General features: G+C 42.0%; 1 pseudogene; it reads right to left on the bottom strand.

Moving 5' to 3' along the window:
• The window catches only part of LOC109224330, a 33,082-nt pseudogene continuing 17,626 nt past the window's right edge, over positions 238-15,693 (bottom strand).

Raw genomic sequence — 15,693 nt, 5'->3', positions numbered from 1 at the left:
GGTTTTCCTTAGTTGATCAATGATTGAGTAGTCTTGCATTTTCATCTTCTTAAGGAATTCCTCCGCTTCTTTTTCTGAAACGGTTTCCTTCACTGGAAAGTGATTTTCCTTCGCTTGCCTAGCTTTTCTCAACTCCTCTGGCGAGTAGCACCTTCCAGAGCGGGTCAAGCCTCCCATTTAATCTATTTCTTCCACTATCTCTTTTCCTTTGTACGTCATGATAGTCTTGTTATAATTCTAGGGAATAGCTTTTGTGTTTGACACTGGGAGTTGTGCAACAGGTCGGATCACAACTGGCTTTGTTATATTTCTCAAAGCATTATTCGGAACAATCTTTTGAATGCCCCCAGGGATGTAAAGTTTTGGACCACCCAATTGAACCCCAATCTTTTTCGTGCTTCCAGGGACATAGAGAACCGTTTTTTCAGAACCTGCCGAGTTTGAACTAGAACTCGCACCTTTCACAATCAACGGTGCCAACTGCGTCGGGCTCACTATCACTTTCGGCTCTTGCCTTATAGTTCCAACAACCATCTCCATTTTATCAGACTGCTTATAATCACGATCATCGCAAATCATCCAATGTGCATTATCATGAGCTGGGAGCGGATTATTTGTGATATTAGGAGTATCTTCATTGTTTGTCACCACAATTGCCTTTGTTTCAATCAAATTTTCAATGGCTTTCTTTAATGTCCAACAATTTTCGGTACTATGACCTTGGGTGTTAGAGTGATACTCACATCTCGCATTAGAGTCAAAACCTTTTGAATTTGGATTCACATAATACGGCATGATAGGTTCAATAAATTTCAGCTGCATCAACTTTCGAAATAGGCTTGTATACGATTCTCCAATTAAGGTGAACTTTTTCTTTGGCTCCTGTTCTCTCAAATATTCCTGTCTGGGACGAGGATTATATGGCGTCTGAAAATTTGGCCGGAGTTGACGGGAGCTTTGTGGAGTCGGTGCACGCCATTGTTGGTGATTGGGAGGCCTAGCATAACGCTGAGCATTACACACTGTGTATTGTTGCGAGGGGAATGAGTATCGGGGACCCTGAGGCGGATAATAATGTTGAGAAGAATTGGATTGTCCTTGTTGGAATTGCACATATGAAGGAACTATTCCTCTTTGAACTTCCCCGAATCCAGATGCCATCATGGATCCTTCCTCTTTCTTTTTCCGATTTCCGAAACTGCTTGACCCGCTTTGAATTGCTTGCGTGGTCGCCTTAAGGGCTGCCTGACTCACCATTTTGCCCGACTTCATGCCATTCTCAACTATTTCCCCAATCTTAATCGCCTCAGCAAAAGGCTTACCAATGGCGGCCAACATATAATGGAGGTAATCAGGATCCTGAGCTTGGAGAAAGTAGTCAATCATTTTTGCCTCTTTCATTGGTGGTTTCACCCTAGCAGCCTGCTCTCTCCACTTGATTGTATATTCTCTGAAGCTTTCTGCTGGTTTCTTCTTTATGTTGACAAGAGAGGAGCGGTCTGGCACTATATCAATATTGTACTCAAATTGTTGGACAAAATCTTGAGCCATGTCATTCCAAACGTGCCAGTGAGAGATGTCCTGATCTATGAACCACTCTGAAGCAATTCCTGTCAAACTTTCCCCAAAATAAGCCATGAGTAATTCTTCTTTGCCTCCTGCTCCTCTCAATTGGTTACAATATCTCTTCAAGTGGGCAATGGGATCACCATGCCCGTCATATTTGTCAAACTTGGAGGTCTTGAAACCGGGTGGCAAATGAACATGGGGGAACATGCATAAATCATTGAACGAAACACTCTTGTGGCCTCTCAAACCCTGTATGTTTCTCATTGTTTGCTCCAAGCTCTTCATTTTTCTGGTCATTTCCTCTTGTTCCATATTCTTGTTGGGCTTTTCGATCTCGACTGGGAACATGTTCTGAGGAGTATGCTTGTATGAATCTGGAACCTTGAAAGTTAGTTCTAGAGAGTAGTGTTGGGTGTCATGAGCATTCAATTGTGGATCATTGTTGAGCTTTTGAGCGAGAGCCGGTTGAGGAACGGTGAAAGTAGGGAAAATGGGTACAGTATGTGGGTCATTTCTGAAGGGTGCGGCTGGAGGACGTGGAATGGAGGTACTGGGGATAGTGGGGAGGTTAATGCTCGGACTGAATCCAGGTTGGTACAATGGGTTACTTATTATGGAGATAGGCACTTGATTTGCAACTGACACATTACGAAGATTATCCGAAGGCCACAGGGGTAGTGAGGGCGGTGCCTGTCCATTCACCCAGGCTTAGTACATATCTGCCAATGGTTGTTTCAACAGTCTTACTTCTTCAACCAGTCCCGAATCTTGTTCGACCAATTGTCCATGGACATCATCATTATCTGACTCATTCTCACTGTTGTTTCCCATTCTACTTTTTCCTTTTGACCTCGTGTTGTAAGGGTGAGTCGCCAGTTTAAACCACAAACCAACCACCTCTGTTTAACCTTTATCTCTTTAATGATAACAAACAATAAATGTGTTAGAGTTAGGCATTTTTCAGATATTAATCACACATTGTATGCCATGCACCTAATGCCATTTTCATTTCTAAAATGATTTTGGAAGGCTTCATGCTTCATCCCGGCTTGTTGGTTTATTTCCTTTTGAACTTACTGCACTTTTATTTTATTTTTATTTTTCCAAAATTTTTTTTAGATTAATTATGGCTATGATCGCATCCGATAGGGATTGCCTACTTATCATGACGCCGTATGAATCAGACCATCACGTAGTTCAGGAGAAATAATAACAATTCTAATGATTTCTTCCCTTTTTTTCTGTAAATAAATAAAGCAAACTAAAATATTTTTAAAATTTTGTTTTTATATAGAATGAGAGAAAGGAAATATATATAAACTGAATCTAGTGACTCCACAGACAGAAACATGACTGGAATAAAATAAACTTTGATAAACTAAAAAAATTTCCAAAAATGCGACAAATCGATGAAACTAAGAACTAATGGACTGCACTAAAAATTTAATCTTCAATAGCCTTCTTTCCTAAACTGATATCATCAATGGTCTGCATCTCTTGGCCTCCACTGTCCCCCTAAAGTCTCGTACAAATTCTGAAACACCGTCGGCAACTGTGGAACGAGGACACGTGCTTGTTGACCAGCTTTTTCATTGTTTAGACGACGATGATCATTATGAACATATGCTGCTTTTTCTGCCAATCGAAGTACCTGCTCTCTAGCTTGCCCCATACTCATGTGACAATTCTGCAACCACATCTGGGTAGTGTTGAGGGTGTGCCCCATCTGAGCCTCACGTCCCTCATATTCTTCAATGCGATGGTTTAACACACCCCTCTCAATCATCCACTGACGTCGCTCTTCCTCAAAATCTGTGTGTTGATGACCCCTCTTCTGCCTTTTTATTTCTTCTAATTGTGCATAAAGCTGACTCTTTGAGCGTATCCAGTGGGCCCTTTCTGTTTCAAACTGCTCTTTCTACTGATCAAACTCCAGTTGTTGCTGGTGTGTAAAACTGCCCAAACTACGCAGGTCTGATTCTCACCGGATGTGAGATACGTAGGCAACCTTCATCAGGTCCGGCCCCCAATTTTCAGAAAAATCCAAAAAATATTTTCCACATCTTTTTTTTTAAGAAGTCTTTCACCCAAAAATTCAAAATTCAAAAAAAAAAAATCTTTCTTTCTTTCGAAAATTACCAGAATTTTTATTAGAAGTCTTTCTTTAAAAAATTGTAAATATATATATAAAAAAAAAAAAGAGATAGAGAATTCAAAGTTCAAAAATAATTTTCTTGTTAGGAGCTTTTACGATTATATATATATATATATATATATATATATATATATATATATATATATATATATATATATATATACATACATATATATTTTAAAAAGTTAAAAAGAAAAAAAAAAGAGTTAGCTTATTTATTTATTCTTGATCTTCCCGAACTACGCAAGATCTGATTCATGTCTCCACATGATACGTAGACAACCCACATCAGGTTCGATCAAATCATTTTGAAAAAAAAAAAGAGAGAATAAAGTTGTAAAAAAGAAGAAATAAAAGAGAGAGTGTTTATTCTAACACGCTTGTTGTTTTGAAATAAAAGCTAATTAAAGGTGTTCGGTTTGTTAGTTTGCAATGGCAAGTCACGCAAACAATCCAAGATCCTCGGAAGTAAAAGCATCTTCTCAACAAGTGGAATAAGCACCATTGTTGTTGATCCAAGATCAAGAAAAGGCAAGTAGGCAAGTTGGCGGTAATAAATAAAAAATGAAGGCAAATGTGGGATTGACTTTACCAGATTTGAGCAATAGGACATGGCCTACTCAGGATGATTTGACGATGGGGAATTTGATCCAGTATTGAAAGTCATAGTAGCCACTGCCGCAGCAGAAGAGAAACAAAAAATGGGCGCCGACCCTGAAAGCCCTATCAGACGGGAGTCTCGGTAGCCGGTCTTGATATCTTTTCTACCTTTAGAGTTATTTCAGTGTGTCATCCCAATATTTTTTTTACTATCTTACATTCTTGTGTAAACTCCTCTATTTTTTTTCTCAAATAAATGAAATCAGTATTTCATCATCCATGAATGCCTCTTTTCTTATTCTCTTTTGAGTTCTGTAAATGCAGATTTTAATAATACGACATGCTTGCGGACTTCATGCCCAGATCCTAAAATGCTGTCAGATTTCGAAATAATGAACCAAGAGGCATAATGTGTTGAAGATAAGGCTTTTAAGAAAACAAACAAAGAATTGAACCGAAAATGAGATTCCATCTCTTCGGATCATTGTTGAAGCCGAGATCGCTGATGAAGATTCAGTCAAGACCTGATTGAAACAATGTCTTTGATTGATGAAAGTGATTGGCTGGAGGCTACCATGGGCAGTTGTACAACAAAGAATGGCCCATGCTTACAACAAAAAGTACGTCCCAAAAAATTTTAAGCGGGGCAACTCGTCCTGAGACATATTCTCCCGCACCATGAAGAAGCTAAGGAAAAATTTGCTCCAAATTACAAAGGTCCATACATTAACAAGAGTATTGCATAGGTCTATTATATTTGGGAGACATCAAAGGAAATGTCTTCGAGACAACACTCAATAAAGATGCAGTCAAAAGTTACTATGTCTCATTATTTGGTTTAACATTCTCTGATTGGCATGACGGAAGTTTTCTTTCTTGCTACCCAAACACTATTAATCCTTTTGCAAACCCTTTGAGCTGGTTCCCTCTCTTTGATTACCCTCTTTGGAATCTGTAAGTTATTATTAAAAAAATGACAAAGAAAAGAAAGAAAGAAAAAAGAAAAACGAAAAAAAACAAAAAAAAACAAAAAAAAGAGAAAAAAAAAGAGCAAAAGAAAAAAAATCAAAAATAGAGTTTCCTGAACTACGTTCGACTTGATTCCGAAAGGATACATAGGCAGCCTGTCTCTAAGGTTCAGTCACACCAAAATAAAAATTTAAATTCCCCAAAAAGTAAAACTGGGGCAGATATTATAATGTTTCGGTAATGATTTTGCCTGAAAGGTTCCAAAGTTGTAATTCAATCCATATTCTTTTTACCCAAACCCTTTCAAGTCCTTCCGATCAATCGGCAAGAATGTTCTAGAATTGGAGGATACGATTACTTGGATCAGATGCAACCAAATGAGAGAAATAAAATGAGAGAGTCCTATTGGTGAAAACCGTCATTGGCACTGTAGGGCGATGGTGAGTAGAGAAAATAAAAATGAGAGAGTCTTATTAGTGAAAACCCGCAAAGGGCACTCTAAGACGATGGTGAAAAGAGAAATGAGAGAGATCAGCTAGTGAAAACTCGCAAAGGGCACTGTTGATCGAAAAGAAGACACACACAACCATGGAATCAACAAAATCATGAGTAAGGTTTCCCGCTTTCGAGTCAAAAATTGTGATGAGTTTCTGAGAATCAGACGGTTTATACAGATCAGGCATCCAGTCCAAAAGCCATGTCATGTTCATTGAAGTTTGCATTTACTCCAGATAAGTCCTTCTTTCCTTTCCTCGAAAGGGATACCTCTCGTATAAGTTCATTTGTCCATTTTATTGTTTGTTTTCCTTGAATCCCTTTCGGTCTAACTATGTTCAAAAAATAAGGCAAAGAAAAGACGGCAAGACCGATTTACAGGATTCTCATTTGAAGCGAGCTGCTATATTCAAAAGGCGCCCAGCCTCGACAAGGATATCAAGTCAACCCCGACTGGCCATGATTGGCCGGTGTTTTGAAATGGAAAACTTTGAAAGAGGTCAAAAGCGGAATGCTCACAAAGGCAACATAAAGTTGAAAAAGGTTAAGTACCTTCATGGCAATGTTTGGAAAAGCTAAAGTTTCTCCAGAGTCAGAAATGCAGTTGGTATTTAGAAAATAATCAGTTGCTGTTGAAATCATTAAAAAAGATGAGCCGAGATCAAGAGATTGAAATAATCAAGGCCACAAACTGACCACCATTTTAAAACTAATCTTTCTTTGTTTAGAACAGGAACTTAATAATTTAGTGAAACAGTTCGTGGAAAGACGAACACCACCAAGTGAAGTTCTCAAATCCATGATTTCCTTCCAATACGCACGTAAGATTGTTAGTTTTAGTTTCATTATAGGGGATCAACAACCTATCTTCAACACAGGGTACTACATCCCCTGGCTGCATTATTTTGTACATAGGGTACGACATCCCTAGTAGCATTTCAGAGTGCCCCGAGCTGCATCTTATTTCCAACACAGGGTACTACATCCCCTGGTTGTATTATTTTCTACATAGGGTACGACATCCCCTAGTAGCATTTCAGAGTGCCACGAGCCTCATCTTATTGCCAACACAGGGTACTACATCCCATGGTTGCACTTCTTGTTGCCAACACAGGGTACCACATCCCTGGTTGCATTATTTTCTACATAGGGTACGACATCCCTTAGTAGCATTTCAGAGTGCCACGAGCCTCATCTTATTGCCAACACGGGGTACTACATCCCCTGGTTGCATTTCTATTTTCTACATAGGGTACGACATCCCCTAGTAGCATTTCAGAGTGCCACGAGCCTCATCTTATTTCCAACACAGGGTACTACATCCCCTGGTTGCACTATTTTCTACATAGGGTACGACATCCCCTAGTAGTATTTCAGAGTGCCACGAGCCTCATCTTATTTTCAACACAGGATACTACATCCCCTGGTTGCCTTACTTCTTGTTGCANAATTTCAGACTACTTCAGTACAGTTCTCAGCACGTTCGAGGACGAACGTATGTTTAAGTGGGAGAGAATGTAACGACCCGACCGGTTGTTTTGAGTTCCAGCGCTCCGTTCTGTAGTCGGAGGCCATGAACAGCTTCATTTCAGGTATTGTAACTTGTACGCTTGGTCGGAATTTAATTTCGGGATGTTCGGAGTTGATTTTGGAAGAGAATTCTCATTTCGGAAGCTTAAAGTTAAAAGAATGAACTAGGATTGGAATTCTGAGTAAACGACCTCGGAATCTGGATCTGAAGGTTCCAGCAGGTTCGTATGATGATTTTGGACTTGGGCGTATGCCCGGATCGGGTTTTGGATGACCGGGGAGCGTTTTGGCGCCTATTGTGGAAGTTAGTATTTTAGAAGGAATTTCATAAGTTTGGTTTGAAGTGCATTTCGGTGTTATCAACATCCGTTTGGAATTCCGAGACTGGGAGTAGCTCTGTATAGTGATTCTGGAGTTGGGAGCGCGATCGGGAGTGAATTCGGAGGTCCGTAGGCCATTTTGAAGCCACTTGGCTAAAGATAGCGATTTGAAGGTTTTTGAAGAGTTTGACCGGGGTTGACTTTTTGATATCGGGGTCGGAATCAAATTCCGGAAGTTGGAGTAGGTTCGTAATGCCAAATGTGATTTGCGTGCAAAATTTGAGGTCAATCGGACGTGATTTGATAGGTTTAAACATCAGGAATAGAAGTTGGAAAGTTCAAAGTTCATAAAGCTCGAATTGGGGTGTAATTCATGGTTTTAGCGTTGTTTGTTATGATTTAAGGCCTCGAGCAAGTCCGAAATGTGTTTTGGGGTTGGTTGGTATGATTGGTTGGGGTCCTGGGGGCCTCGGGTGGATTCCGGATGGTTAACGGATCGAAATCGAAATTTAGAAGGGAGCTGAAGGCATCTGGTTGCTGGTGTTTCCGCTTCTGCGGTTGGTTGACCGCAGAAGCAGCACCGCAGAAGCGGTTGGCATGCCGCAGAAGCGGTTTTTTGTCCAAGGCTTGAGGACAGCAGATGCGGTCAAGGTTCCGCAGAAGCGGGACCGCATCTGCGGAGGAGCGAGCGCAGAAGCGATTTGGAGTATTTTGTGAAGGACCGCAGATGCGGTCAGGGGTCCGCATAAGCGGTACCGCATCTGCGATTGGCACGTCGCAGAAGCGAAAAGGGCTAGGCCAGGGTAAAGCCGCAGAAGCGGCCTAATGTCCGCAAAAGCGGAACCGCATAAGCGGTTATATTCCCGCAGAAGCGGAAATGACTGGAGGCAGTGACTTGTTTTAAATCGGGATTTTGGTTCATTTCCCACATTTTTCATGGCTTGGGACGATTTTGGCGAGCTTCAAGAAGAGATTTTTGTCATCAATGTTAAGGTATGTTATCCCTACCTATTTTGAGTTAAATACATCAATTATGTATGGATTTTAGCATGGAAATTAGTATAAAAATTGAGGTTTTGGTTGGAAACCTAGAAAATGATAATCTTGGATTTTAGCCATGATTTTGAGTATGGAATTAGGAGAAAATTATATATTTGAGTTCCTAAGGTCATGGGTAACCTTTATCTTCGAAAAATTTCGGATTCCGAGCATGTGGGCCCGAGGGCATTTTGGTCAACCTTTCGTTCGGGGTTGGGAATTGTTATAAATTGGGTTGTAAAGTATAGTTGAGCATATATTAATGGATTGGTATGATCATTGGCTAGTTTTGGTGCATTGTGCGTTGGTTCAAGTCTTCGGAAGAATGTAGAATGCCGGTTATGAGCCTTCAGAGCGAGGTGAGTCTCCTTTCTAATTCTGTGAGGGGGAAATTACCCCATAGGTGAGTTAAATTGATTATGTGCTCCTAGTTGTGGGGGCTACGTGCGCACGAGGTGACGAGAGTCCGTGCGTAGCTACTATATGCTATTGTCCGGGTAGTTTAGGACCCAAAAGCATGTTATATGTGGAATAAATGTGAAATTATTGATGGCTTAGATTGCTTAAATCACCTTAAAATAATAATTGGATTTTCTAAAAGACTTAAGCTCGTTTTTCTCAAATTAATAAAGACAATTGACCTTTCCTGGATATTTGCTCCACGTTGACTTCTTGACTGATTATCTGTCTGTGTGTATTTATTTTGGAACGGGCCGAACGCCTCGGCAGATTAATAGATGCATCTATAGGCGCGCCGTCGACCCTCGGCAAGTGCACATTTATTTCTGTTGGATCGGGCCGTCGCCTCGGTATGATTGCGCATGTTTATCTGTTGCTCGTGAACCTTAAAAGGTGGTATTGGCCCTTAGTGGCTCGATATAATCCGATAGGATAGTAATGAGTAAATTTTGGAAGCCCGATTAGTTGTTAAAGGTGTTTACCTGTTTTCCTTGCTTCGTGAGTTAGAATTACTACATGTGTTCATGATTATCCTCGTACTTATAGTATACTGTTAATTGACCTCTAGTGAGTGTCGGAGTTGGCCATCTCGTCTCTACCCCTTCGGGATGAGGCGGGATACTCACTGAGTATACGTTGATTACGTACTCATACTACACTTCTGTACATTTTTATTGCACATGTATATGTTACTTTAGCAGCCTACTGGGCGCAGCAGCACGGACGATTCGGGGACTAGGTGAGCTGCATTGTTCGAGGCGACCCGCGGCTAGTATAGTTCCCTTCAGCATTTTTATTATTTGTTCCCTGCCCACTGTATCTCGGACAGGTGTTGTATTTATTTTCCTTATCGATAGTCGCTCATGCACTTGTGACACCTGGTTCTGGGGATGTATTTGTAATTATTTGGAAATCTTAAAAGTTGTTTAAATATTTCATTATTCATTCGGAGGAATATACTGGGTTTTGTTTAAATTGTATAAAAGAAATGTTTTCAAAATTATTATGACGAGAATTTAATTAAGTATTCTAGTTGGCTTGCCTGACAGAGGTGTCCGGCGCCATCTCGGCCCGTAGTGGGTTTTGGGTCGTGACAACATGGTATCAGAGCTCTAGGTTCCCGTCGGTCTCACGAGTCATGAGCAAGTCTGGTAGAGTCTTGTGGATCGGTACGGAGACGTCTATACTTATCCTCGGGAGGCTGCAGGACTGTTAGGATTACTTCCCTTCTTTAATTCTTATCGTGCGGTTCAATTCCTTTGAGGCTTATGCCTTTGATTCCTTTCCACTCAATCTTACGCGACGCGAGCGCATGTTATAAATCGGAAGTTGAAGGATTGTAATGGCACTACAAGTGTGGTGCGGGGTGATTTGCCTGGTATAGTTTATTGGACTAATATAGTCACATTACGGAGGGGTGTTCCATTGTTTTAGCTCCGTAACAGAACTTCTGAGAGCCTTGAGGCTAGGCAGAAGTTGCCATAATGCTTATGAGCGATTATTCTGCAGTATTGTTGCGATGGTAGGATGTTTGCCCACGTGTCGGGGCAGTGAATGACTTGAAGGGAGGTTTACTCAGTGTGTAATCAAAGGGACTCCGTATTTTATTCTCGGCCGGGGAAAGTCAATCGAACTAAGGATGGTCAGATGTGGACTGGAGGAGGTAATGAATCGTGGTAATTGCAAGCGTGAAGGAGATCTCTTCTCTATTGAGGTGCTGTTGTCCTAATTGGACGTATTAAGTTTATCGGTGTTATGATCTTCTATGATTCGCCCTTGGGGCATGGTATTGAGAAATAGTATCGGAGATGCAACTATCAAATATCGCAGGGTGCGGCGATTTTGGATTGAATCAGTGTTTCAAATGTTGACGGTTCGATAAAGACGACCTTCGGAAAGGTTTGGGATTAATAACAAATTGTGGAATTCTAGTACTATGAAGATAAATTTTATTAAGACAACGACTGAGCAGCAAGAGATGAGAAAGACATGTGGGAAGTGTCATGCGGAGTTTTAAACTTCTAAAAGGTCAGGCTTGGGGAGCACATGCCGAGTAGTTGATTAAAGGAGCGAGTCTGCCCAAAGTGGGAGAGTGGAGGATGTTGCATATGGGCTTGGTAGTGGGATGACTACGCGCCTAAGGATAGTTTGGAAGAACCTGGGATTTTAGCGACGGGCAATTGAAGTCTGCAGGTTTAATTTGAAGCATGGGTTGTTAGGCGGCAGGAGATTCGGTATGGCGGAACGGAGCTGCTTGAAATAAAGAAGGATGCAGCATAACTCGGAATTTGAAAGGTGTTGCCGCTCATTTAATTGATGTTCACAAGGGGTAAATGGACTGGTACAGTTAGAAGGTGAGCTTAGACTCAGGATTTGGTTATTGATGTCATGGTGATTACACCCGTGTAGCAGCATTGGAAGGTGTCGGGGTGATTTCTACAGGTTGGGCATTCCTGTGAGCAGGTTAGCAGTCGCGTGGTTGGCAAGGCTTCTGCGAAGAGTTCTACTGGATATGCAGCCAAGGGAATTGTTGTATGAATGGTGTTAATGATTTAGAGTATCCAATTGGGTTTCTACGGTTAGATATTTGGAAGGCTGGCAATTGATTGCGCAAGGTTAGGTCAACAAGAGATTAACAATAATGGTGAACTCCAGAGTTTTGGTAATAATGGCTTCAAGCTAAGTGGGAGAGTCCCACCGCTTATGATTTGGGTTGCGTGATTAGCTACTTGCGAGGTTTCCAGTTATTAATATCTTGGTGGGATTGTCTCAGCTACGGAAAGAGAACATGAGTGGTAATTTGAGCAAAGGAATTATTAAAGGTATGCTATCGTTGGCCTTATTGGCCCTTGTTCAGATTTGGGGAGTGATTTTGTCGGGTGCCCCGTCGAGAGGGTATGCTTGTGTTAGAAGGATCATGAAGTTGATTATATTCGGGACCCAGTCAGAGCGGGTGGCTCTCAGTAACGGTCCTAATGGATTCGAAAGAGGTAAAGTATGGTGCTTATTGATTTTGAGCCTATTGGTGCAATTAAGAATCAAGCTTGGAAAGCAGCTTATGAGAAGTGGCAGAATGTTGTGTGATGGTTGGCTTGTGATGTAGCAGTTGGGAAGTACGAAATGGTTCATAGGGGTTGAGCCAGCATGGTCTCGTGATTCAAGGTCACTCGGGGTGAGTTTAGATGGAGTATGTTATGTGTTGAAGAGAGTCAGTAATATTTCCAAAGCACCCAAGGATAAATTGGGAAGAAAGGGATTGATTAGCCACAGTTGAATTTGGGCATGCTGGGACTTGTGATCAGTTCATTCAGTATGATCAAGTTGTGTGTGTGATTTGTAGCGGTACGTATGAGGCTTGTCGGCCACCGCAATTGATGTTATTCAGAAGCTTTCTATCGTTATGGCTTGTTGTGTGGAAGCAGATTCCGGAAAGGGTTATGGTGGCTTGGGCCACTATTTGCAGATTCGCATATTCTACGGTTATGGGAAGTTTACCTGTGTGCTGCTATGGTTCTCATGAAGTGAGTTAAGTGCAAAGTTCTTATATGATGAAGTGTTAAAAATATTAATGATTTCGGAGCTACGATGAAAATCGTGTTCTATTGTATGTTGGCACGTTGGGTGCAGTGAGTAGCATGGAAACACGAAGTGAGGATTAAGGTTGCAGTTTGGCACTGGTAAGGATGTCACGGGCTCGGATAAGCAAGTAAAGGGGGTGAATGATTAAAGTAAATCGGTGTGGTTTTCAGCGCTACCTGAGATAGATGTTTTGTGAAAAGGGCCTTGTATCCTGGTTAGAGATTCTTGATCGCTTTTCAGCGTTAGTGCGACCGATAGTTGGAATAAGCAGACCCATTATTTATTTTGGGAGAATGTAAGGGCGTGCCCCATGGGAAGATTGTATAAGTGTGACGTGTAGTCACTTGATTGGCTAGAGACTTGAACCAAGTAACGGGATTGTGGTAATGTCATTGATTTGAGAAATTATGCTTGGAGGGCACTTTGTTTATTGGGGTTATGAACTGGGGAGGTTGCTCCGGTTATGACGGTTGTTCTTATGTGTCATGAGGAAAAGAGAGTTACTATGAACCTTTGAAAGGTTATTCGCCAAGTTGGTGCAATCAGAAATCGGCTTGAGATCGATGGATTGATTTATATATGGAACGGGGCTTTATATCAGGCCGGTTGTGTTCATTTCAGCGAGCGTTCCCTATGGAGGAACAGTCGGGGTGTTATTTTGTCATCAGCTATTTCAAATAATGAGGTATTGCGCCGTATGAGTTGTGAGACGGCTTGGTAAATTCTTATGTGTTAAGGGTTCGCGTGGCGATGATGTTATGTGAGCAGGATGGCTCTTGAGATTTAGATCTTGTATCGCAACTCAGTTGTGCTTGAGTTTTGTAGCCTATAGCGCTATGTGTTTCTCTCAGGGATGGTATTATGCACTTAGCGTGCTTACGATCGGAATTCGATGTTTCGTTGTAATGAGCAGATTTCGCTCGAAGTTCAATCTCCTTATGTGAGATCTATTTGTGGATCGGGTGGCACGTCGCCATGGGTGTGTTATTTGGATCGGGTTGCGCGCCGCAACAGTGTGATGTCGAGTCTAGTTTACTACATGTTATTTCTTTGTGTGTTTCGTTTCCTATCTTCTGAGGAAAATCCGTGTTAGTGCGGGGGATTGGTAATTCCTTCCAGAGCTTGATTTCTTGTTTGTGTTGAGTTCGGATTGGTGGCCTATTGGCATGTTGTGACGTTATATGAGATTTTTGGATCGCTTCCGAAGTGGCTTATTTCCTGAGAAGTTCGTACTGGGTGAGACGAGATTATGAGATTAAGGGTCAGTGCAATTTGATTGTATGAAGTACCTTAAGGAGCAAAGATCATCATTTGGTTCAGAACGTGGTGATGCTTCTTGTCAGAAGTATGGATTCGATGATTGGTTGATTCGGCAGTTGAGTATGAGTTTGGGTACATCTCTTCCGTCATGGCAGTATGGTAAAGGTTAGAGTAAGACCTGTATGTGTTATGGGGTGCAATGGGAGCATCAGACTAGTAGAACCTTGGCTAATTTGATCAAAGGAAGGTTATTGTGGCCCTACGAGTGGTTAGTGCAAATTGAGAATTCAATAAGTTATGCAATCGTGTTTGAGTACAGCGTATGGTGATTGATATGGTGATCGTGTGTTGGAAACAGGCCTGGCATGGGATTCCGGATGTTGGAATCGGGCTTTAAGGCTTATTTGCTTGAATAAAAGGGGATGTCTTCAGAATTTATCGAGCTTATGTGCTCAGCCAAGTTGTGGTGGCACGGGAGGGTGCATGAGGTGCTAAACAGTAATTTCAGACTACTTCAGTACAGTTCTCAGCACGTTCGAGGACGAACGTATGTTTAAGTGGGAGAGAATGTAACGACCCGACCGGTCGTTTTGAGTTCCAGCGCTCCGTTCAGCAGTCGGAGGCCATGAACAGCTTCATTTCAGGTATTGTGACTTGTACGCGTGGTCGGAATTTAATTTTGGGAAGTTCGGAGTTGATTTTGGAAGAGAATTCTCATTTCGGAAGCTTAAAGTTGAAAGAATGAACTAGGATTGGAATTCTGAGTAAACGACCTCGGAATCGGGATCTAAAGGTTCCAGCAGGTTCGTATGATGATTTCGGACTGGGCGTATGCCCGGATCGGGTTTTGGATGACCCGGGAGCGTTTTGGCGCCTATTGTGGAAATTAGTATTTTAGAAGGAATTTCATAAGTTTGGTTTGAAGTGCATTTCGGTGTTATCAACATCCGTTTGGAATTCCGAGACTGGGAGTAGCTCCGTATAGTGATTCTGGAGTTGGGAGCGCGATCGAGAGTGAATTCGGAGGTCCGTAGGCCATTTTGAAGCCATTTGGCTAAAGATTGCGATTTGAAGGTTTTTGAAGAGTTTGACCGGGGGGTTGACTTTTTGATATCGGGGTCGGAATCAAATTCCGGAAGTTGGAGTAGGTCCGTAATGCCAAATGTGATTTGCGTGCAAAATTTGAGGTCAATCGGATGTGATTTGATAGGTTTAAACATCGGGAATAGAAGTTGGAAAGTTCAAAGTTCATAAAGCTCGAATTGGGGTGTAATTTATGGTTTTAGCGTTGTTTGTTATGATTTATAGCCTCGAGCAAGTCCAAAATGTGTTTTGGGGTTGGTTGGTATGATTGGTTGGGGTCCCGGGGGCCTCGGGTGGATTCCGGATGGTTAACGGATCGAAATCGAAATTTGGAAGGGAGCTGAAGGCATCTGGTTGCTGGTGTTTCCGCTTCTGCGGTTGGTTGACCGCAGAAGCAGCACCGCAGAAGCGGTTGGCATGCCGCAGAAGCGGTTTTTTGTCCAAGGCTTGAGGACAGCAGATGCGGTCAAGGTTCCGCAGAAGCGGGACCGCATCTGCGGAGGAGCGAGCGCAGAAGCGATTTGGAGTATTTTGTGAAGGACCGCAGATGCGGTCAGGGGTCCGCATAAGCGGTACCGCATCTGCGATTGGCACGTCGCAGAAGCGAAAAGGGCTAGGCCAGGGTAAAGCCGCAGA

The sequence above is a fragment of the Nicotiana attenuata genome, chromosome 3 (genome assembly GCF_001879085.1).
Source record: "Nicotiana attenuata strain UT chromosome 3, NIATTr2, whole genome shotgun sequence".
NCBI lineage: Eukaryota > Viridiplantae > Streptophyta > Magnoliopsida > Solanales > Solanaceae > Nicotiana > Nicotiana attenuata.
Note: the sequence above shows the minus strand (reverse complement) of the source record. Positions and strands in the feature narration are given on the sequence as shown.